At 39.4% G+C, this 25,078-nt stretch overlaps 1 protein-coding gene across 2 annotated transcripts in view; it reads left to right on the top strand.

The window, feature by feature from the left end:
• The first annotated feature begins 13,455 nt into the window (after positions 1-13,455).
• LOC101941277 (sodium channel protein type 2 subunit alpha-like) overlaps positions 13,456-25,078 on the top strand; it is a 114,186-nt gene continuing 102,563 nt past the window's right edge. The window contains exons 1-2 of one of the 2 annotated variants that reach the window (XM_065561782.1): positions 13,494-13,702; positions 20,383-20,458. The gene's annotated coding sequence lies outside the window, so the exon portion shown is untranslated. Of the gene's footprint in view, positions 13,703-20,382; positions 20,459-25,078 lie in introns of both variants that reach the window. The other variant, XM_065561780.1, reaches the window with a different exon arrangement.

Raw genomic sequence — 25,078 nt, 5'->3', positions numbered from 1 at the left:
GTATTTGTCTACATGTGGTATGCACTCCTTACTTGGTCCATCATACCTTATTTAAATCCATCCTGAAAACTCAACTCTTCCCCAAAGCCCACAATAAGTGAGTCAATAATTGTTTCACATATTTAAAAACAAAACTGGACCACCACACATAAGCCTAAGCTGAGTAACTGCATTATTGAAATTCTGTAAGCCTCATCCTTTTGCACACTTCCCTGCTTTTTGTCACTTGCATTCATGTCACAGATGAAATTTATAGTGGAATCTCTTTCAGGAGAGAATCATGTTTGTGTTCTGTGAAGAGCATGATACAATTTTGGAAACTACAAAACGACATAATAAAAACACAGGTAACTTCCACAAATATGCAGTCTCTTTTAAACTTTACATCTGTGCAACAAACTTAATTTCATAATGGCTACACACTTTCCAAATTACAACAACCAGATAATGTGAGAAAATAAAAACAAAACAGTTCTGCTAGAAAGATAGAGGCAAAAGGCATTGTGATAGTAAATTTCTCAAAACTAAGATTTGTTAGCTAATACAAATCTAATAATGCTCTCCCCAGAACACCTGCAAGCAACTGGATTTCATTCATGATTTAATTTACCAGATTAATAGCAATCACTGTTTGGATGAAAATAAATGTCATTTGAACAAATCGTTTTCTGGTTCTTATTGGTAAAGTGTCTTGAATTTGGGATAGCTAGAAGAATCTTTCTGCTCATTCGAGCATGCTGGTAGAACTAGTTTACACTAGAAATATCTCTTTGCATCTCAGAGCATGGCTAACAGTCATCTACATAGAAAATAACCTATTAAATCATGCAAAAACATTTACCCAAAAGAGATGGAGCAAAAGGTCAGACTCCAGCTTCCATGGAAAAAGAGGTATGGTTTGTTGATTTAAGAATATTTACTTTGTATATTTTGATATGTAATGTTGACAATTTTTAACAGATTTAAATTTTGAATCTCAGTGTCAACTGTTAAATTGCCTGAGACCCTCTGTTTCCTACAACTCTGAAAATTCAAATTGATACATCAAAAATTTAAAAACAAATATTAATATTATCCACCAAATATATTTTGTCAAGCCTATACACAGAACATCAAGTGTGAGGAGCAGTATGCCTCTAGCTTCTATAGTAAGTAGATTTGTCTGCACTTGCCTTTTACATGCCTCAAAGAAATAACTTGCAGCATTCAGAACCTTTATCTTATTTTTTAACTATGCACTGGTACAAGCCATAACAAATACTGACACCCTAGACCTGATTCTCTGGAGTGCTAGGGCTGCTTTGTACCTCTCCACTGGTACAAAGTAATCCCAAAGCTAGAGTATTCAGCCACTTGGGAAATTCCTCCTGCCTAGGGGATTCTTTGGGTTATATAGCTGCCATAGTAGGTCCTACATCAGGGGTTCTCAAACTGGGGATCAGGACCCCTCAGGGAGTCGCGAGGTCATTACGGGGGTGGGGGTTGCAAGCTGTCAGCCTCCACCCCAAACCCCACTTTGCCTCCAGCATTTATAATTGTGTTAAATATATTAAAAGTGTTTTTAATTTATAAGGGGGGTCGCACTGAGAGGCTTGCTATGTGAAAGGGGTCACCAGTACAAAAGTTTGAGAACCCACTGTCCTACACCATCCCCCTTCTGCCCTCTGGTGTAGGGATGTGATCAGGGCATGTGTGGTGGGGGCTGATCTGGTCCCTTGTTGGCTGTTGGCATCCAGCACCTGTCAGACTGCTCTCACTTACATGTTGGAATGAACTGTTGCTCAGCAGTTTAAAGTCACTTTTAGCCACCTGCCCCCATCTCCCCATATGTGATGAACAGATCAGTGTGTGGGGGGAATCTAGCCATAGTGCCGCTTTCATTTTGGGGTTGAAACATTTCACTTATGTTGGTTAAGTGGACTAGCTGGTGTGCAAGGCACTGTCATGTGAGTGTTTCAAGAGCTAGAGCTCTTCAATCCTAAGCTGATAGCTGTTGTGGGCAACAACAACAACAAAAATCAATGTGCCCAGCTCATGGACAGGATGGAGCTATTAGCAGCAAGCCAGTGAATGTGCTTTTTACAAATGTAAAATGTGGTATTTTTAAGAAAGAGAAAAGAATGTAAATGTTACTGAACACAATATACTGGGATTTATGGGAGGGTGTCCATATGAATTGAGCAAAGACAAAACATCAGCTGATGAAAGAGGAGTGTAACTTAACGGAATAACTCATACGAAAAAAACCCCAAAACAAAACCACGGTTCCACTTAGCAAGGTCTTCTCCTGAAGGCATGGTGTTTATAACAAACTAACACAGCTAACATATTAACACAAGAGTAAACCAAAAATTCCCTAGTTTGGGATCTGCCCTAGTCCTATGATTCTGCATGTGCAGCTCTATCTTCCCAAAGGCATTCTCCCTGCTCTGTTTTCCAAACAGACAAATTAATCTTAAATAGTTGAAACTAGACAAATTCAAACTGGAAATAGTGAAAATTAACAGCGAGGTAGTTAACCATTGGTACAATTTACCAAAGGAAAAGGAAAATGTATCTATACTTACCTGAAAATCTCCTTTCTTTATGCAATGAGGTTCACAGATCTGCTACAATGGTACTCCAGCCTGTCTACAGTATGGAGGCAGAACCAGACCGGTCAGTCACTGGCAGCAGGGGAATGCTCTCATAGTTCCCACCAGTTTTTTCCCCTCCACAGTGGCTGGTGGATCTACCTGTTGCAGAGCTTTTCTGAGGGAAATGCCAGGTTTTATTTCAAATATTTTGACTAACAATTCAGTTCAACAATGTGTCTGATTCCAGCTGCATCCCAGAGCGGTGTTTGATTTTTGGGGAGATTATCCCAAGCTCCTCTTCCCCTTCTGAGGCATCTGTGATGGCTGCTGCCCTCTGGTCTAAAGAGAGGGGCTGAGAAAAGCCAGAGGCAAAAGGAAAGCTCTGTTTTCTGCTCCCTCCTCTTACTGAGTGTCTCACTGGGGAGCTTATCTGGCTCTGCAGGCTACACAGTGCCCTGACAGTCCTGTTTGGGTGGGGGTCACCTCAGCTGTCTTCCCTGGGCAGGAAAGGAGCCAGGAAAGGATTAGAGAACCAGTCTCAAGCAATATGCAGCCTATGCCAGACGGGGTTCACCCCCATCCCACTCCCTCTGGCAGGAAGAGGTTAGCAGGATTGGGGAAGATCTGGCAATCCACCCTCCCTCATCTCCATGCAGGGAGCAAAGCCAGAAGAGTAGCATGCCAGATGGATGATCATGGCAAAGTCCCTATATCCCACATCAGCAGTGGAAATTATGCTGGCTGTCTCTGCTACATGTCAGCTATCACAACTTTTAAAAAAAAATTAGTCTTCCCAGGTACAACAAAAATAGTTGTTTCCGGTGTGTATTAGCCTATGTCCAAGTTTACAACACAGTGGCCAGTATTTCACTTCAACCTTAAGACAAAATGGGAGGAAAAAAGAAAACTTCTGTGTTGATTAAAGAAAAGCTACTGCATGGAATGTTTTCTAATCAGATTAATGGTATTTTCAAAATATAAAAGCCAGTCACTCCATTTCGGCTACCCAGTGCTTGAATTGTTGATGTCACTTTTTGTTTCCTTGTCATGCTGATGCAGTGAATATAGAAGCAAAAAAAGATGGTGTCGATTTGCTGAAAAATCCCCTTGTTGCTTCCCTCTTCAGAATGGAAACTTCTACCTTGCCCAGCAACAGCAGATTGTATTTGCTTCTACTTAGACTTCCGTGATGAATCAACAGTATATACTAGTGCCAGTCTTGTCTCATATGCACTGTACAAATAGTTTGATTCTGTCCTTACAGATCAAGGAGGGCTAGACAATCAAGCCCATATATGACATATGTATTTCAGTGCTAAAATGCACTTTATTTTTAAGTTGCTATTTTAAAATGCATCTTTGTGTTCTGGGGTTTTAACACTTTTAGCTACTCTTCTGCTTCTATACCTTTCCTTCTTACAATGCAGGACCATTAAGTATGCATTAATGTTGCTCATGAAAAAGCTACTCAAGACAATTAACATTTTCTATATCCATATTATTCATAGGTAAAGGCAGGCCAGGGAAAGGTCATTTTTCTTTTATGAGACAAGAGGTGATCAGTAGTGTCTGATTATTCATTCCGTCTCTTTTGGACAAGCACTTATGCAAGATTTAATGGTAAAGATACTATTTTCTATGAAGATAACTGTTAGAAATTTCTCTACATCTCACAGCATGGCTAATAGAACTCAGCTTTAAGATACTTTACAAATAAATTGTAACTTGAGGTCTGCTTAACAAAACATCTCCATCCAAGTGATGATTAATCTGATCAATTAAACTGCATGATTCAGTGGTAATAAATGGAATGGAAGCATATGAATGGAACCTATTTGTTTATAAGTGTCCTGGGAGAGGATTATTAGATTCTGTGACTAGCTCTGAGAGCACTACTGCAATTGTTGCTGTTGCATTGTTTGCCTCATTTGTTCATTTCTTAAAATCTTTATCTGTCTTAAATGATAAGTATTTTGCAAATGGTTTGCTTGTTGTTTGTGTCTATTTGTCTGCCTTGTCTTTTAGATGGTAAATTCTTTGGGACATGGACTGTCTTCTACTCAACATTTGTACAGTGCCTAGCACAATAGGGTGCATGCTATGAAAATATAAAGAACAATGATACATCTATGACTTCCATCTCCACAGTAGAGTGACTAACATTAACGAATGTATCCTCAACTTATACCCTGAAAGTATTATCATTCCCATTTCACAGATGAAGAATGGAAGCACATGATTTGTCCTAAGTCACACAAGAAGTCTGTAGCAGAGCAATGAATTGAACCCAGCTTTTCTGAGTCATGGTCCAGTGCCTGAACCACAAGTCCATCCCTCCTCCCAGTTTTCCTTATTTACCAGCTAAAATGTCTAATCCATTTTTTGGACTCCTACTATAAACTCTTGGCTTTAGTGAGATCTAGCAATGAGTTCTACAAGTAAATTATAGGTTGCACAAAAAAGTGTTTCCTTTGATCAATTTTAAATTTGTTGCCTTTTGAAACGCTATGATGGTATTCCTAAATAGACTTCATGTTGGATAATGAGAATATCTAGTTGGATTAAGCAGGATAAAAAAAATTATAAGGGTTATAAATCTTATGCTTCAGGCCATACGCTAACCATTAACTGAAAGAGATTAGAAAGAACCTTCTTCTGTGGACAAGTTATTCCATAATTGGAATTCTATCACTGCATTTCTTCCAGTACTGAAACATCTGATACTGGTCACTTATAATGGGGTGCACTCACTACTCTGGCATCTCCCGCTGGCTGTTCTGGGAATTAGCTCTGCATGTTAATGCACCCTCTTCAGGTGGTGCCTCGCCACCATCACTCATGCTCTAGGACCCACATCTCTCCAAGGACCACTGCATCCTCTTCAGCAACACAGCCCTCCGGCCATGCCACACACTGTGCTCCCCTGCAGTCCGCAGTTCAGCCACTTCCCTTAGTGGCTACGGCAGCAAATTGTCTGGCTATTTCCTCATGGCCCCAGCATCCTCTTTGCCCTTGCCTCAGGGCCTCAGCCTGCAAATCCCAACAGCCAGCCAGGAGCTGTCTCTCACTCCCCTGGTTCCTGCTCATAGCACAAGTCTGTCCAGGGTGCTGGCAGTTCTCTCAGCTCTCCAGAGACACAGTCATTCCTCCCTGGGCTCCCAGCAGAGAGCTGCCTTCCTCTGCCCTGCAGCTCCCTTTTTATATTGGCCTGCTTGGCCCTGATTGGCTGCTCCCTTCAGCCCTTTTCTGATTGGCTGCCTCCAGAGTAGCTTTTAACCTCTTTTCTGCCAGTGAGTGGCAGCTGCCCCATCACAAGACTGCTAGAAACAGAATACCGGACTAGACGGACCATTGGTCTGACCTGGTATAACAATTTCTAAGTTATTTTATTTATTCAGACTATTTATATATACAGTGAATTTTGTATCTCCACTATAAGCAGTGATTGTTTTGAATAACTCAGCATTCTCAGATGTCATGATGGATAATGATTACTTTAGCGTATGGTTCCAGAAGGGGTTCAAAGGAATCTGATACATTTACATTTTATTTTGTGAAATAGGACAAAGAAGACACAGATTTCTCCTACTACAAAGTCTCATTAAATTCTCATGAAATGTGGTTAACATGGGAGCGATCGGATCGTAAAAAGGATCAGTATTACTGGGTGCACAGAATAGGCCAATTAAAGTAAAAGCTGAAGACTGGGCTGACATGACCTAGGGCTTATAGGTGGCTCCTATTTAAGTTTTCTACTGTTGCCGTCTTTCTGATAACTAAATGAACATAGGGAAATATCACTAGGCATCCACAGTATTCTGAGGGAGAATGAGGCAATTAGAATATACAGTTCAAATTTCTATAGTTTTATTGCTGTGATTCTAGGCTACCTGAATAAGCGTACAGTCTGAATCTGGAGTTCAGCACTTAAGCATGCTGTTTTTAGTTTAATTAAAGTCTGGGCCTGATTCTTACTCTTTCCTAGTGAAAATCCAGGGTAACCCCACTTTACTCAATAGAATTATACTGTGACTGATATCAGAATTAGGCCACTCATCTCTCAATAGCATTTCTATATAAGGACAGTAAGGCTATAGCTGGTATTTAATAACACAATTGCTGAAATAATTTGGGATTATTTTAAAAGTTGACAGTTAGTAAAAGTAAAGAGTACTGCTAGCCTAAATACACAACAATATTGTGATATTTATACTGTATATGCCTTGAAGGATGTAACTTTTCAGACACCATGTTCAGTGACCAATTAAGTTATATTAGCAGGCTGGGGTTTGAGGTTTCTATTAAATCCTTACACTTTTAAATTATTGTAATATTTACTGATGTTTGGATTACTATTATAGAAGGGTATGAGAAGGAGATATATTTTATTGCCTTTTTTTACCCCAACAGGTCCGTTGCAATCATGTTATAGCCTTTAGCAGTCTGCTAAATTTCTGATTTACCTTCTCCCCAGAAGTTGAAGGTTCTGTATGCACAGCCTCCAATTTTCTGACTGAGGAAGAGTGGTTGAATTTCTTTTTCAAGCTAGTCATTGACCTTTCTTAATATGTCAAAGGGGTTACTTCACTGAGTGTGTTACCTTCACAACCCTGTGGTTTTACCAACCTTAATGACTGGGCTAAGAATAAAAAACCAAGATTCTCAAAAAATTAAGGGAATTAGTTAGGGAAGTGGACTGGACTGAAGAACTCAAGGCTCTGAATGTGGAGGAGGTTTGGAATTAGTTTCTGCAACATTGACTTAAAGTATCTGAAGTCTGCATCCCAAGCAAATGGAAAAAATCATAGGGAAGGGTTGCAGAGCAAACTGGATGTACACGGATCTTAAATGGGTTATTAAGAGAAAGCAAAAAGCCGACAAAAAATGGAAGAAGGATGGACCAGTAATGCAAGCTATCTCTTGGAGGTCAGAAAGTGTCAGGAAAAAAGTCAGAACTGCCAAACGCCAAGCAGAGTTGGACCTTGCAAGGGAAATTAAAATGAATTGTAAAAGGTTCTATAGCCATATAAATAAAAAGAAAACAAGGAAAGAAGAAGTTGGACCACTAAGCACTGAATATGGGGTGGAGATTAAAGCTAATCTAGGAATGGCCCAACACCCAAACAAATATTTTGCCTCAGTTTCTAATAAGCATAATGTGGAGCATGGGGGGTAGTGGTAGGATGGCTAATGGGAACAAGGATATGGAAATAAAAATTACCACATTCAGGGTAGAAGCCAAACTCAACTAGCTTAATGGAACCAAATTTGGGGGCCAGATAATGTCCATCCCAGAATATTAAAGGAACTGGGACAGGAAATTGCAAGCCCAGAAATATTTTTAATGAATCTGTAAACTCAGGGGTTGTGCCCTATCACTGGGGAATTGCAAATATTTTATCTGTATTTAAGGAAAAAAAGCGATTTCGGTAACTACAGACCCGTTAGTTTGACATCAACTGTATGAAAATCTTGAAAGAAAGAGTAGTTAAGGACATAGAAGTAAACAGTAATTGGGATAATATACAACAGGGTTTTACAAAATGGCTGGAGATGGGACACCAGAGGGGGAGGGCTCTGAGTTACTTCCCAGGTGTCTGACTGGTGAGTCTTGCCCCATGCTCAGGGTTTAACTGATTGCCATATTTGGGATTGGGAAGGAATTTTTCCCCATGGTCAGATCAGTAGAGACCCTGGGGATTTTCACCTTCTTCTGCAGCTTGGGGACCAGGTCACTTGCTGGTTTGAACTAGAGTGAACAGTGATTTCCATAACTTGAAGTCTTTAAACCATGATTTGAGGATTTCAATAATACACAGAGAGAGAGAGGTTATGGGCCTACTACAGGAATGAGTGAGTGAGGTTCTGTGGCCTACAATGTGCAGGAGATCAGCCTAAATGATCATGGTCCCTTCTGGCCTTAAAGTCTATTAGTATCGACTATAAGAAGACAAAAATAGTATTAGACTATGATTTGGCTAACGAACTAGAAAACTGGTCGATATAACCATTCAGGTTTTCAGAATCAAGTCACAATCACAAGAGAAAATAATACTTAGTGTCTATCTTGGGAAGGTGACTATGTTTAGATTTATCAATTCCAGTGTTGCTAATGTAATAGAGGAAGAAAACAAAAATCCCACAAATTATATTAGCCCCAGGATATGACTAGCACTCCTAACTATCTAACATAAACTTGTACATTTTTGACAGACTGTATAGACTGAGTGCAGTTACAAAACAAGGGCACACACTGTAACTTTGTGACAATCTTTACAGCAATACACAAGCATGTACACTGCCTTACTAATGTAGATACCCAGTTTCGGAAAGTGGTCAACTGACAGATGTGGATTGTCACCCAACGTGTTACTTATCACCAGATCTTTGCTTAGCCATCAGCTTTCAGTTCAGATATTGTTCACAGCAGGAGCTGACACTGAAAACACAAATGGAGCAAAGGATGGACACAACTATAGTCTTTTCAAGGTGCGCTAGTGATCAACCCAAGTTGCTGGAAAATAAAAAGAGACAGTTAAAGATGTCTGCCTGAAATAGGAACTGCTGTAGGTGGCAGACCAGGACCTGTCTTCTTCCTTCCAGATGTTTTTGTCTTATGCTGAAGGAGACAGGCTGTTTTATTCCATTTCTGCTGGTTGGTCCAGCTTGGTTCCACTTCTTGGAGGTGTTGGCATGGACCACTCAGAGGGTGACCCATACTTCCATTGGGACATACCTTGAAAACCAGCTGGTTTGCTCCAGTCAGCATCTTACTGCTGCATGGGCTACTATGGTGCATTCCTTGGCCAACTTCACAGTTATGCTTGCTCAAGTTGCAGTTTCTCCATCAACACTCTGCTAGCTGCTAAAATGTCCAGTTTATAGTTATGAAGTCCTCCCATATATTCTGATGCTCTTTAAACTTGTATAATGGACGGTTAAAAATACAAAGTCACATCAGGAACTCTCATTCTCCAGCAGGTCAGAACAGCTATATAAATCTTCTATTTCTGTTCTCCCTGTTTTAAAAACAATGGCAGGTCAATTGGTATGTCTGACTGAGCTGTGTGCATGCAATACTTTCTGAGTATTCCACTCTGTGATCAAGTGTTTTTATAAACACATTATTTGGTTTCAGTTCCTTTTATTTACTGCCTCTTTCAGCACAGGTGCATTTCACTAATTTGATAGCATAAGCATGCTTAATTGCAAATGTTAGCCTTACTTTTTCACTGTGTCACTAAACTAAAAGAAATTAATATGAATGCAACCCCTTTCTTTCCATAACAGGATTGCCCCTGAGGTAAACCCATTAAAGTTTACAATATTTTGCCAAAAGCTGCATTACTTAAAGTTGACTTTAGATATCACTTCATTCGATCATAATATTAGATTGCATCATGTTTCCTATTGTTCACTACTGTATCTGGCACATAATATAATATTTTAATGTTTGATAGCCATTTTTAAATTAATTAATTAATTCACAGACAGGGAAAAAAGGGAAGCTTCTTCAGCAATGCCCACAGCACATTCTTACAAAAGGCTGCAGACACGGTTTCCTCAGACAGTCTGAAGAAATCTTGCCGTTAGACCTTGAATTATTTTCTCTCAACCTTCTCTCCTATCCTTTCGAAACAGCCTTGATTCTTGGGCAATTCTTAAGTAGTAATAACTCAGCATTTTGAGGACTTAAATGAGAGATCCCATATAACAAGGGCAGGCAATATCAATTCTGTGGCTTAACCTGACTATTTACTTAGCTAAACCTTTTCTAACATGGCTAGGATGGGTTTTATAGAGATAATGTACCAGAGTCTTCCTTATATTTTTTGGAGCAGCTTTGTGCCACTCTAAAGTCGGCATATCCATTCATGGGAGGATCACCTCAGCACAGAGGGATCCATGATATTGAACAACTCTTATATCACCTGGCATCTTACGGTCATTATAAGGGACATAACCAGAAGGAAGGAGGAGCAGGGCTTCCCTGTGCCTTCACAATACTCAAGTGCTGTAACAGTAACAGTCCCTGGAGGCCAGTGGCATGCAGCCTAAGTTAGAGCAGCATGTATAATCTAGGACTGATCTGGCACCTAGTCAACCCAGAATCGAGGGTGTACAAAAATGGCGTACAGTTACCTTTGCATATACACCCTCCATCTTGAACTGCACTGTGAGTTCCTCACCCTAACCAAGGATAGGGTCCCTTATCTTTATATGGCTGAAGTGATTTATTTTCTGATTTAGCTTTGCTGGACCTTGAAAATGTTTTTCAGGTGATATATATTTAACAAATATTGCAAAAATCCCCACTATCATCTAGTGAAATAAAAGAGCTATATTTTATAGCTATGATGTTACTTGAGGATCATACTTCATACTGGGACTCAGAGCCCTTCTAAAAAAAAGTCTTTTAAAGACCAACCCCAGATAGCTTTTATTTCTTTTAAAATAAATCAATAAAAGGAATACAGCATGTAAATGAATGCAAGTCCTATCTGGGGACTAACCAGCTTGCCTCTGAACCACAGTACCACCACAAAACAATGGTTCCTAACTATTTTGAAATAAAACTGCAAGTTTTAAAAACCATAGTCATGTGTCAAGTATCAGAGGGGTAGCCGTGTTAGTCTGGATCTGTAAAAAGCAACAAAGGGTCCTGTGGCACCTTACAGACTAACAGATAAGCTTATGCTCCAATACATCTGTTAGTCTATAAGGTGCCACAGGACTCTTTGTTGCTTTTTACATAGTCATGTGATTTGCTGAGCAAACAGAATCCTACAAAACAAATTACAAGAACCCACAGGGACCAGGAATGTTTTTATTTTTTTTTAAATATGTCCTTTGTTAATTTGTACATAAATTGGAAAAGTTGTATGTTAAAAATATAATTTAGAAGCAATTCAATTTTTCTTTGGACTCAATTGTGCAGTGCATACTCAGACCCTAGGAGTCACACTGGAATTAATGAGAGACTTGCCTGGATAAGGACATCAGGAATTGCTTCCTTAGTACCTATGCAGCAAGATGCATGCAGGCAAACCCTTGTGCCAGTGCAGAGCCCTGTGAAGTCAACAGATATTCACATGGGTGAGTCGATCTGCCTGCATGTATTTCTTTGTTGCATCAGGCCTTTCGATACAGCAAAGCAAATACCAAGAAAGATGGCAATCAGTATTAATTGTGAAACTACACAACTGTAGGCTTTAGATATAAAAATTATGTGGGCATCCTCTTCTCTAGGGAGAAGGGGATCGAAACTGATAATGTCTTTATTTTGGGATCACTGTCAGAAATAAATATTTATTTGTCTGCCTTTATGACCCTGATTCAAGAAAGCCTGTAAGCACTTACACCCTTTGAATATGTTAATAGTCTAATAGAAATCAATAGGATTACTCATATACTTAAAATTACAGACATTTATGCTAAACTGGGGTCTATATGGATGATATAGGTAGATTATAGATAATGGATACAACATTATGGACCAGTTCCTTGCCTCTGCCACTGCTGCTTTGTGCTGTTCTGGTGGTGTGATTCAGTTGTAATGCTGGCTTGACCAGCTAGAGGATACCTCCAGGATGAGGGAATTTCTGCATGAATTATAGATGTCATAGCAGCTCCTACCTCATCATTACTAGCTTCCAGCTTAAGGAATGTGACCAGCAGAAAGGGGATGTGGCTCAGGCATCTCTGTGCCCTGATAATTCTCAAGCTGCCTGTATGGTCCATGGGAAGATTAGATAGTTGGGTGTAAGTTAGAGCTTCCTTGAGGCTCCTCTAACTTAGGACACAGACCGATCACTCTCTCCAGGGCTGGCTCCAGGCACCAGCCGAGCAAGCTGGTGCTTGGGGCGGCAGCTTGTAGGAGGCGGCATTCCGCCCAATCCTAGGGCGGCACGGCCGCTTTGTGTGTGTGTGTGTGTGTGTGTGTGTGTTGTTACACTCCGGCCGCCCTGTAGGGGGCAGTGGTGTGGAGGATGGGAGCGCCCTGCAGCAAGCCCGGCAGGGCAGCCTGCGTCCTTCCCTCCCAGCCGACCGGAGCAGCGCGGAGCCTCCTGGCAGGCGCTGCACCGGTCGGGGCCACGTGGCAGCGCCCCACTGAAGCCCTGGCCGCCCCTCTTCTCTCTCTCACCCCGCTCCCTCCTCCTCCCCCCGCTAGCCAGGACACATCTGCGGTGCAGGGAGTCCCCCTGCACCCTGGCTCTGGCTGCACCGCAGGTTTTTTTTTTTTTTGCTTTGCCGTTCTGGCCGCTGCAGGTTCTTTTTTTTTTTTTTTTTTTGCTTGGGGTGGCCAAAAAGCCAGAGCCGGCCCTGCCTCTCTCACACATCATTCTGTGTCTGTGCTTGTATATAATATTAGTACAATACATATATAAATAGAATAAAAATGATACATAAAATAAAGGATAGGCAACTGAAATAGAAGGACACTATGAAAACAAGAAGGGTGACACGCGTCTATTTGAATATCCAAGTGTCTGCACTGTCTTATTTACATTTTTCTCATTTCTGTATTTTTATCATTTATGGAAACAATAACTTTTTATAATGAAGTACTTTAAAAAAAGAAATTAGACAATTGCATTTATTTCAAATAAAATAAAACTTTAATTACAATTTTTAAAACATGATTAGGCAGTATTGTGCTTGTATTCAATCATCTATCTTGTTGCTTTGTTTGTTTATTTCTTTCATGGAGGAGCATAGTTATGTAGGAGTCAAGTGTAGGTTGGAAGAAAGAGCTTCACAAATTGATGCTTTACATTTATTCACTCTCTTTGCCAGTAGGTGGAGCTGCCATGTTAGGTGCTTGTCTCCCCCCCCCCCCCCCACCTTTTTCTTTTCTCTCCCCCTACCGCCCCTCCTAATAAGCTGTTTTCTAATATATGTTGGGTACCATAGAGTGAGACTGAGAACAGGAAGCGGAGGCAGAAGCAAAGAGGATTCTGGAAAGGTCTCTGTGTTTTCTTTTCCAAAGAGAATGCAGAAATTGTAATTAATTTGCAAACCTTTGTAGGCAGAAATCTGGATAATTTCAGGAGGAGGCATATTATATTATCATATCATTTTTGGATGCTGGGCTTTGCTGTGATTTGTTGTTCTCTTTTCATCAGGTAAGCTGACAAAACATTTCATTATATACCTAAGAAATCTGAGCAGTGTAACCATTTTCACATTTCAAAATCATATTGCAGCATCTGTTTGTTGCTAATGTAAAGCAAAAGAAAGAATGGGGAATTCAAAGCCATTTTGAATTGACTATCTGTGGTGTGATTTTTTTTTTAAACAGAGTGAAGCCTGATATCTGGCCTCTTACTATAAATATGACATTGTGTTGCAATTTCTTCTTTACAAAAACTGATTTTTGTTAAATGTATATTTTCTTATAATCAAGGTATATATTTCATTGACTCATCTGGAGTGTTCTATGTCCCCAGTGGAAGTGATATTGATCTTTAGGAAGAGGAATAAATATATTGGTGCCCAGCAATTAAAAACAGCAGGTTTAATAAGGTTGTCAAATTCTAGAGATTCAGGGATATAGACAGTATGCAACTAATTTATACTTAGCTCAGACAGGTGATGTTTGAAGAAGCCTGTAATTGTCTAGGTTTTAAAAAGATATTTAAGGAAATGTTGTTGTTCTGTACAATTATTTGTTTCTTGGAATACAGGTTGTGTGAGTCTTTATATGGGAGGAGGAGTTTACCAACAGTTAATAAAGCAGAGGCCACATTTTTCATGATATAGCAGACGTTGTACAGTGTATAACATTAATTCCTTTTCTTAGTATATACTTCTTAAAAGGACTATTAAGAAAGCAATCACAAGAGTTTTCATGTCCCTTCTGTGTTACTACTCCCCATTAAGCTGCTTAAATTCAATATTATTATTAATAATTCTAGGAGTGAGCCACTAAGGGTAAATGGAGAAAAATATCTCTTAGCTATCACTTTGATAAATGGGATTATTTTTAAATAGCAGTTCTACAAATATCTGTGTATAACAATATTAAGATGTTCTTTCATTTGGAAATTATTTTCAAAAATAAGCTGTAGAAATCAATAAAACACAGAATTATAAGGAACACTGCTTACAAAGCAAGGTCTTCTATACAAGAGCACTTTTAGGTTGGTATGTAAAGTACGACTGGATCCTGGATATTGGATAGAGCAGTTTCTGAGGCCTGTGCTCAAAGCAAGTGAGGATATGGAAGAACTAAGTGTTTCCACAGTGCCTAGCTCAGTGTGGCTGAAGCATCTATGTGTTAACACAATTTAAATAAATAAATACACGATTTTAAGAATTTAATATGTTTGTGGTTTCTCATTTGGGTTTGGCAAGGAGATGATTTAAGAAATCACTTTTTGACACTGACAATCTAGTTAACTGTTGCCCTGTCTCAAAATCTCCATTTTTGAGGGAAGCTTGTCAAGAAGGCTGTAGAGCAGCAGTGACAAAATTTGGAGTTCTCTGCTCTCTCTGTTCCCAGGCATTTTGGTTTTCAGGTTTGGGTATGTTATAGAAAATGTGCTTATATTGTTAGTTCATGATCTCTTCCTTTTGATGGTCAAAATTATATGTCCATATTGATTCTCTTAGATCTAACAACTGGATTCAATATTGCTGTCCATGAAATACTGTTGACATTCTAGTGGTCACTAGCAGGAGAAGATAAAGTCACCAAAATAACTTAGTTCTGGCTTTTCAAAGAGTCCCATTCAATCACTATTATGGTTTAACATTCATTTGGGGGATTAGTGACGAAGCGTGGGCTGCATTTTCATCAGTATGCTAATGACTTTCTGCTCTATATTTCTATTTCTTCTGGCCCATCGGATGGCACTGTTTGACTTACCCTTTCTCTTAGGGTGAAACAGAGAATTGTAGGACTGGAAGGGACCTCAAGAGGTCTTCTAGTCCAGTCCCCTGCACTCAAGGCAGGACTAAGCATTATCTAGATCAGCGGTTCTCAACCTGCGGCCCAATTAGCACACAGCTCAGCTGTGTGCTAAAGGCCAGCCTGCGTAGTGGAATCCAGGTTCCTGGTTGACTGGTGCGGTCGGGTCCGGACTGTTTCAGTTTCAATATAGTACTGACAAGGGCGTTTTGGAGAGGAGTTGCAGCTTTCCCTTAGATTTTGCCTGGTCAAACATACAGTAGTAAAGGAGTGACCAGGTCAAGATTGGATTGATACCTTTCAATTAGAAATCTGTCCAACCCTCTGGCTTTTTTTTTTATACTTTTAATAGACACTCTAATCTACTCTGCCTGAATGCCTCCAAGAAATCAACTTGATCTTCTGATAGAGTTGGAAAAGGTAGTGAATTCAGACCTTGGAATGGATGGTTTGTAGGTACAGAGCACCATATAGAAGTTTTGAAATTGAATATTTATATCTATTTGTGAGGTAAACAAAGCTTTGGGTTTTCCCCCTCAAATGTTAGTTATGGTATTCAGCTGGGAGAATATCTGCTAGAAGTTTTCCTGTATTTTTTTTTTAATTTTCTTGACTCTCAATAGGACTGTTGAAGTCTAAATAAAGTCCATACATCTTGTGATATGTGGAGTTTGCTCTCTGCATGTCTTATACTGAGTAGTTGCGGGAGTTTAGTTGGGATAGGAAAACAGAAGTATTCCAAATCTATGGTTCTTAATGTTTCAGATAATTTTGAGTTTAGATTATTATTTTTGTAAGAAACATAAGCAATAATTTTTCCTGTCAGATCGGTTTTTAGTGCTTCCCTTAGACCAATCTGTAAAGGAGCTGATGGAATATTGATTTTCAAATAGAGAGTTATTTCTTAGTTTTTTTAAAGAAGAGTAAAAATTGTGACTCGTTCATTCAATTATCATCTCCTAATGTTCTGTGGTGGCTCATATTGCAACAAGGCAATGGATACCAGAGCATGATCAGATAATTACTCTTGTCCTCACATCTAATGCTACATATATCAGAATATAAAAAGATTAGAAAATAATCAAATGGAAAGTATGTGGAGTGTGTGGTTGAGAAGACTGAGCAATCTTTCCTTAAAGAATTTACTAATCTCCAAATGTTATGTAATCCTCAATTGTAAAGCGAGAGTTTAATTTGGAGGGTGAGTCCTGCAGAGAAACTGTACCTGTTTTATCTAAAAATAGGGTTGAGTATTATGTAGCTAACACTTTGGGACCACTCTCCATCTCCATTAGTTGTACAGTTAGTTTGTATTTGAAGTCAGAATGCTACTTGTTTGAGCCATAGACATTGTTCAACACCAGTGTGGAATTAACTTTCACAACGAGTATATGACCATCTTCAACTTTTTCCGTGTCTAAAAGTTGAACTCAGAGGATCAGATCCTGGCCCATGCTGTGGTCTCTTTTGCAAGGCTCTGTCAACACAAAGGGGATGCAAAGGTGCCTGAGCATGACTGGGGAGAATTGGCTGGGGTGCACTCTGGTGATCCACAACTTGCATAGTAGCCTACTGGCGGCCTTTACAAACTGGCTTAATTTAGAACAGTCTTATACTCTAAGGGTATGTCTGCACTGGGGCTGGAAGGTGTCATCTCCAGCTCACGTAGACATACCAGCACAAACTCGGATTGAGTTAGCACACTAAAAACAGCAATGTAGCTTCAGTTGGACAAGCAGCAGAAAGTCTTCGACGGGTTTGTGCTTGGGGTTCGCCCCAGTCACATGTGGCACGGTCCCTACACTTCTATTTTTAGTGTGCTTTCTCAATCAGAGCTAGCATGAGGATGTCTGCTTGAGCTGGAAATTACACCTTCCACCTCCAGTGTAGACATACCCTCAATTACATAGTGGCTGAAGTCGCCCTCGGGAGCCTTGAAGACTAGGATAATGCAAAGGTGAGCACAGCCATCTCTGCCCACCCCCTACTCCTTGTCTGCACTGAGCGGAGTTCTAGCACAGTTGAGGATCTGACCCTTAGCTTTTTGTGACATAATATTGATACGACTAGAATTGTAAGAGACCCCCAGCAGGAGAAAGGCTGAAGCCTGAAAGGGCACAATCTACAAGGGGCATAGCTGGGGTATGACTCCTCAAAGGAGGGGCTTATCTGGGCCATTGTTCCATTGCCTATAGCAATCACTGCTGGGTACTTAATCACAATTAGCTGTTATGTTGCTGGTTTGTTTTGGTCCACACTGACAGGCAGTCCTGGTCAGCATCACTTCAGCTAACTGAGTTGTGCCCAACCATATTCAAACACAATAAAAGTGTGTAGTGTAGACATGTCCACAGTGTGGGAGTTTTAACAGTTTGTTGTGAGAACGAAGGAAAATAGATTAAAAACTTGCAAAATATAAAAACAAGAAATAAAGGAAAACCAGAGCAGAACATTATTTTAAATGTACTTCTAATTAGCTGCATTACAGAGAAATTAGATGCTTAATTCAGCAGCTAAATGAGATTAACTATTAATTGCAATTCTGTGATAAAAATTACCTTGAAGTAATCCAGCCCCCATTAAAATTTATCTGTTCTCTGCAGGACAAAGGGCTCACCGTACCGTCAACAAGCTTTTTTTGCAGTGACTACCCATTATTGCAATGTTAAGTGTTAATGGATACAGTGCAGTAGGCTGAAGTTAAAGCCAATGCAGATGTTAGGCTTAATAACTTGTTAATTGGGTAGCAGGTAAATTATAAATAGGGAGCACAGTGGATGTGCCAGGGGGTTAAGTGTGGAGGAAGGAGTTTTCACTCTCTCTCAAAATAAAGATATACTTAACTTTACTCAGCTATACTGTAATCTTTGTTACAATCTTTGTCTGTACTGGGCTATCTTGATTATCACTTCAAAAGTTTTTTTTTCTCTTACTTAATTGGCCTCTCAGAGTTGGTAAGACAACTCCCACCTGTTCATGCTCTCTCTATGTGTGTGTATATATATCTCCTCAATATATGTTCCATTCTATATGCATCCAAAGAAGTGGGCTGTAGCCCACGAAAGCTTATGCTCTAATAAATTTGTTAGTCTCTAAGGTGCCACAAATACTCGTGTTCTTTTTGAGGATACAGACTAACGGCTGCTACTCTGAAATTTGTTACAATTGTTCACCTTCCACTAGTTGCAGGTGGAACTCCTCTATTTTTAGCAGCTTATTTAATGTTTGAATAATTGGATAATGTGTATAGCATGCTTTGAAAATTGAAAGTGTTGTATAAGTGCTAAGTATTATTAATTATTACTATTTTGTTAGCAGAGCATAATGTCTCTTTCTCAGAATTTTTAACCCTGCAAGAGTCAAGTATCACAATTTTTGCCTACCAGTACTGAATTTGACTATGTCAGATTTCATCCAGTTTGCCACTTTGAGGATATCAGCTGGATTCACCCCAGGGGTAAAGGGATAGGAAAACTGCACCCTGGGGCAGCTGCACTTCAACGCAGATTTGTGTTGGTGGATGGCAGGTGGTGGTAGGAGAGTCACTCTCCCCTTAGGGAAGATTGTGCTGGGTGAAGGCAGCTCTAAATTTTGTCCTATAGAGCTTTGCTTTCTGACTCTTCAGAAAATGTGCATTGACTCATCTGACCTGGCCTTGAAAATGTTTTGCTGAGTTTCTGTTGAACCTGAATGGATTTTGTAATTCAGTGCCAAACAAAACAGAACAAGCTTAATAACAGTATCAACTACTGTATCTCTGGGGAAATGTAATTCTGGATTAATATTGAATTTAAAATGTCTCCTTTAGTGTGTTTGGTGATCCCATATAATTAAAAATAACAAATAAAGACCACGTAAAATACAAAGATTAAATGAAAAGCTTTTAACATGTCAGGAACTTTCCCCTCCCCAAACATACCTTTTTTTTTTTCTTTTTGACCTTTGGTCAGCACAGGTTCCCTTTATTATATCTACAAGTTGTATGCACCAGCAGCTTATTCTCATTCTCTCTGTAGTAGTGGGCCCCATTCAGGGGGTGGATTCTGGTATGGACTATTTTGGCAGGAGCATATCCCTTTGAACTAGCTAGGGATTCCCCATCTTCTTCCTCTGTTTCTTCCTGTTAATAAGAACAAGAAAGAAAATAATGACAAAGTCAAAAGAAGTAAGAAAAGAGCCAGAAAAAAAATCTTACTCCAAGGAGAAAAACTACTGCACCACAACCTCAGTGGGTGAGGACTGATTTGGATGGTGTTAGTAGACTAATGACCTATCCTAGATTGACACATTGTTAAGGTTTCCAAGGCCTTAGAACCCTCTGATCAGCTTCTGTGAAGAGGAATCCCCTTGAAATGAGAAAACTTGAGAGGAAACTACTTTCTCGTTCTTGAGTTCCTTGGGATAGATTAAAAAATAGGAGACGCACAAAAAGAAAGAGTCCATTATAAAGGTATGTCTTAAGATGTAAAAGGTGGAAAGGGATACAAAATTTTCCACCACATCTAGAGTGGATCCTTCTATCTTCTCCTGTTTAAAAACAGAAAGTTTTATGGAGGGTGTTATGGTACCCTAAAATTCTCTAGATAAAAAACTGGAACATTCCTTATAGAAAGAATACAGTTATTCTATATGCTCTCTTGATGCATGCCCTAGATGCTTTAGTACCCCGATGGCTTCGGTTAAAACCATAAACAAAAACCTAACAAATACCTAGGAATCCAAAACATATACAGTTTTGAGACCCTTCACAAGTCTGAGTCATCTGTGATGTGGTATATGAAATAATCAGTGTTTCATGCTGCATTTTCATAAGATTCTTCAGTCATAGATTGGAGAAACATATAACTACTCTCCTCTTTTTTATCATACCTTTGTCTATTTTGATCTATTCAGATAAACATTGGATACAAACAAAGTGGGACAGTCTTGAAGAAGCTTCAGCTTCAGAGGAGGAGCATTTCTACTCCAGGTCTGTAATCTTTTGAGTTCCACATTCACCCAGAGAAGTGGCCCTTCTATCCTTACTAGAACAACAGGTTCAGTGGCTATATTTCAAGATCTGCCATTGTCCATAAACACAAAGGTAAGGCCAAGTCTACCTTCTCAGCTCTCAGCAAGGAACAATATTTCTCTTGATCTACTTTCCATGTTTCCTCTTGTCTGGGGCAAATGATCACCCTTGCTAAGGTATCCAGAAGCCTCTGGTTATTAGGCTATTTACTGAAGTTATTTACTATCAGGGGAACTTAGGTAGTTGTTCCAGACATTTAGTACTTGAAGATGTTGGGAGAGCTTTCATTCTGTGTTGGAGTTGTCCCCCTGAGCCACTTAATTATATATTGGCCAGGTTCAGGATGGCAAACTTTCCCTTATGCACGGGGTGTCCTATGATCAGTAGAACTCATTGAGGTCTGTCTCCATACGCTCAGCCTTTTTCAGATTCCTCCACTTTGAAATCTGCTTCAGACACATCTAGTACCTAAGCTTTGACCTCTTTTTAGACCCCTGGAATACTTCTGTTCATCTAATTGGCATCCCTCAACAAAGAAATCCACCTTTACTACTATCTTATCAATTTCATGGTTATATTCTTGCTGCCTTCTGGGGACCTACAGGAACAAAGCAAGGGTCAACAAAGTCTTATACAGAATCAAGATACCTGCAAGCTTTCTTCTGTCAGTCTGGGACCACGAAGAGAAGGTTTCCTTAGTGACCTATCCCAATCTAATCAGCTACTCTTCCAAGGGTTTTTTTCCAAGCAAGGATTATGAGCAGACAGACTCTTACAGAGCCTGACTGAATTAAAGTAATTACAGATGCATGTCTACAGGAATGGGGAACTCATACGATTGCTCACATAGCCGAAGTGCTCTGCTTGTCACAGCAAGATTGTCAGAACATAAATTGGTCCCTCTTTAGACATCCTCAGCAACCATTGCAATGGAACAGCCAGTGACGACACAGTGCTAACTAGAGAAAAACCTCACTTCTTCGGGTGCATCTGAAGAAGTGAGGTTTTTACTCACAAAAGCTTATGCCCAAATAAATCTGTTAGTCTTTAAGGTGCCACCAGACTCCTTGTTGTTTTTGTAGATACAGACTAACACGGCTACCCCCTGATACTTTGTCGTGACTGGGGTTCATAAAATTTAATTAACATGCTTTCACACTCTCTTGCAGATCATTAATGAGGAAAGAACAGGAGTACTTGTGGCACCTTAGAGACTAACTCTAAGGTGCCACAACTACTCCTGTTTTTTTTTTTTACGGATACAGACTAACACGGCTGCTACTCTGAAACCTGTCATTAATGAGGAAGTTAAAGAAGATTTGACCTAACATCAGTTCCCGTAGCACCCCTCTTAATACCACCTTTTCAGATTTCATACATTTCTATTTGGTATTTTCCTTTGTTTACTGCTCTTCAGCCAGTTTTCAAACTTTGTGACACTGGTCATATACAAACCCATTTTAATTAATTTTTCAACTAAGATTTCATGAGACTTGTCAAATATTTCACTAAAATAAAAATGTCTTATACTTGTTACATTCCCTACATCAATTAATTTTGTAAATCCTGTCAAAAAAAGCAAATGGTTGTCTGGTGTGACAAATAATAATAAACTTCTAGTTCACATATACCGGTAGCACTTTTAATTATATATTACTTTTATTGATTACTATTCCATTATTTTTATTATTAATATTTATATTGTGGTAATGCCTAAAAGTAATGCCTATGTTGTGATTTCTAAAGCAGTTTTACAAACCAAAACGGTTGGCTAATTCGAATGAATTCATACAAATACTTTATATGAATTAGTGAAACCACTTTGCATTTAGATACTAACTACTGATGAGTGATTTGTTAAATGATTGGGGGCATGGATCAAATTAGCAAGCAAAGTCACCCATCGGTAATCCATATTTAAATGCAATCTCAGACCAATACAAAATTTCATCACACAAAGCAAAATAATGAAGTCATATGAGAAAACTGTTTAAACTGCACAGTATATAATGGCATCCCTATGTTGCAAAAAATTAGATCCTTTTAGAGAACTTCTTGGTTTAATAGAGTTGCAGAGAAAACGAACTGCAGTGATGATGTGCAATCTGAGGGAGGAATCATATGCTGGTGATAATAAGCAGTGCTGCGTATTCAAGCAATTTCTTCTGCCCCCTGGAAGAAATGTACTATTTTGTATCACACTGTTGTAGAAGAGGGATTTCTTGGAACTTGTTAGTTTTTGCAATTACAACCAGGAATGAAAAAAGGCTACTTGACCATGTTTTCTCTCTTATTATGTTCCTAGTTTAAGAAGCTGCATGCACTTCTGATACTGTATACCTAACATTATAATTGAAGCATTTTTAAATGCTTGAATGGTTATGTCATGTCAGATTATGCACCCATAATGTCTAACATAAAATCAAGCATTAAAAACAGAGTGAAAATCTTTTCACCACATCTTATTGACATAAGTTTTTGTGCTCATAGACTGGAATAGAAATCTTTATTTCTTTTGTCCCACTTCTGAAAATGATGTAGCTGCTTCCTAGAAATTAGTAGTGCATTGTACATAAATCTTTTTAGTCCTGTAAACACATCTGAGCACATTTGGTGCAGCTTGGCATATACTTGGAAAAGACTATCACTGAAGAAAATGCGCTCATCACAAATTGAATTTACCAGGCTAGCAGGAAGAAAACATGTGGACCAGAAGAGGCTGGTTCAGGTGGGACTCTGACCCACTATGTACACCCAGGAGAGGGAGGGTATTTACACCCCCTTCCTTCCAGACAGAAGTCTATCTCACCTGATCCCTTGCATCTTGTCTTTATTCCTGCATGGCCAGGACAAAGCCCTTTTTAGCAAAGAGTTGACTGATATAGCACCAACACTGCCAGATATTTACAAACAAACTGAGTATGGATGCATGGAATCCAAATAATGAGCTGTTTAAATATTATGATGACAAGAGCCATGTAAGTACCTATATATAATATAATGACCAAGATTTTCAAGAATGGCTGCTTAAAGCTAAAAGAAGAACAGGAGTACTTGTGGCACCTTAGAGACTAACAAATTTATTAGAGCATAAGCTTTTGTGGACTACAGCCCACTTCTTCGGATGCATATAGAATGGAACATATATTGAGGAGATATATATACACACATACAGAGAGCATAAACAGGTGGGAGTTGTCTTACCAACTCTGAGAGGCCAATTAATTAAGAGGAAAAAAAACTTTTGAAGTGGTAATCAAGCTAGCCCAGTACAGACAGTTTGATAATAAGTGTGAGAGTACTTACAAGGGGAGATAGAGTCAATGTTTGTAATGGCTCAGCCATTCCCAGTCCTTATTCAAACCGGAGTTGATTGTGTCTAGTTTGCATATCAATTCTAGCTCAGCAGTCTCTCTTTGGAGTCTGTTTTTGAAGTTTTTCTGTTGTAATATAGCCACCCGCAGGTCTGTCACTGAATGACCAGACAGGTTAAAGTGTTCTCCCACTAGCTTAAAGCTAGTTCCCTACTTTCAGTATTTAGGCATCTAATTAAGTCACCTGATTAGAAGGAGTTCTGACCATACAAGGTGCTATGTTTGAAACTCTAGCCACATATTTCAATGGGAATTGACCTCAAAGGGAGCAGAATTAGATGAAAGCTGAGTATTTTTGAAAATCATACCATAGATGCCTACAGTTAAGCTTCTCAATTCTTATTTAGGCATCTAACTTTAGGCACCTATGGTATGTTTAAAAAAAAAAGCTCAGCGTTGGTCTAATTCTGCTACCACTGAAGTCAATTCTCATTGAAATGAATGATAACCCATTGACTTCAACAGAAGCAGAGCTAGGTCAATGCTAAGCTATTCTGAAAGTTTTTCCTTTCCCCAGCACAATTTTGAAAATTCTGGCCATGGATTTTATGTGGACAGTACCTGCTAATTCTAATGTGTAGTGTTCTATAGCTGTGTGGCATAGGCTGCCTATAAAGCGGCTCTATAGATTTGCATGATAATTAAAAAAGAAAAACAGTTCAAGTCAGCAAGGACTTTTACACATTGGTTAATGTGTATAAAAGGAAACTAAAGTATAGCCAGAAATCAAGTGAAAAAAATGCTTGCTTAAGGTTCTGTTCCCTTAGTGAGAAGCTCAGCTTTCTTAAAGGCAAATGAAATAGGGCATGTCCCCACCCCAATCAGGAGAAGGCTAATGAGCGCCGCTGGGTGCAATCCCTACCAAATAGACTCACCTGCACAGCTTGCTCCAGTTGGAGGAAGCAAACTTTAAAAGGAGAGCAGGTCACTTGAAAGGGCCCTAGCTAGGAGGAAAGCTGCTGTGTCTCAGAAGGAGTGGACTCTTGTTACAGAGTAACTGAGAGGGAAAATGCTAACAAGACTCCACTCCCAAAGACTTACCAAAACCCTAAAAGACCTTTGAAGCTACCTGAGTATGACCCCCTGTCCACCACAGCACCTAACACTGGTGGTTTTTACACTGTGAAAGGAAAATTTCAGATTTCAGCTATATTAGATAACATTTTGTACTGTAAACCCTAAGCCTAGCTAACAAATCTTTTCT

The sequence above is a fragment of the Chrysemys picta genome, chromosome 11 (assembly GCF_011386835.1).
Source record: "Chrysemys picta bellii isolate R12L10 chromosome 11, ASM1138683v2, whole genome shotgun sequence".
Taxonomy (NCBI): domain Eukaryota; kingdom Metazoa; phylum Chordata; order Testudines; family Emydidae; genus Chrysemys; species Chrysemys picta.
The sequence above is the reverse complement of the archived record's forward strand: the minus strand, read 5'-3'. Positions and strand labels throughout refer to the sequence as shown.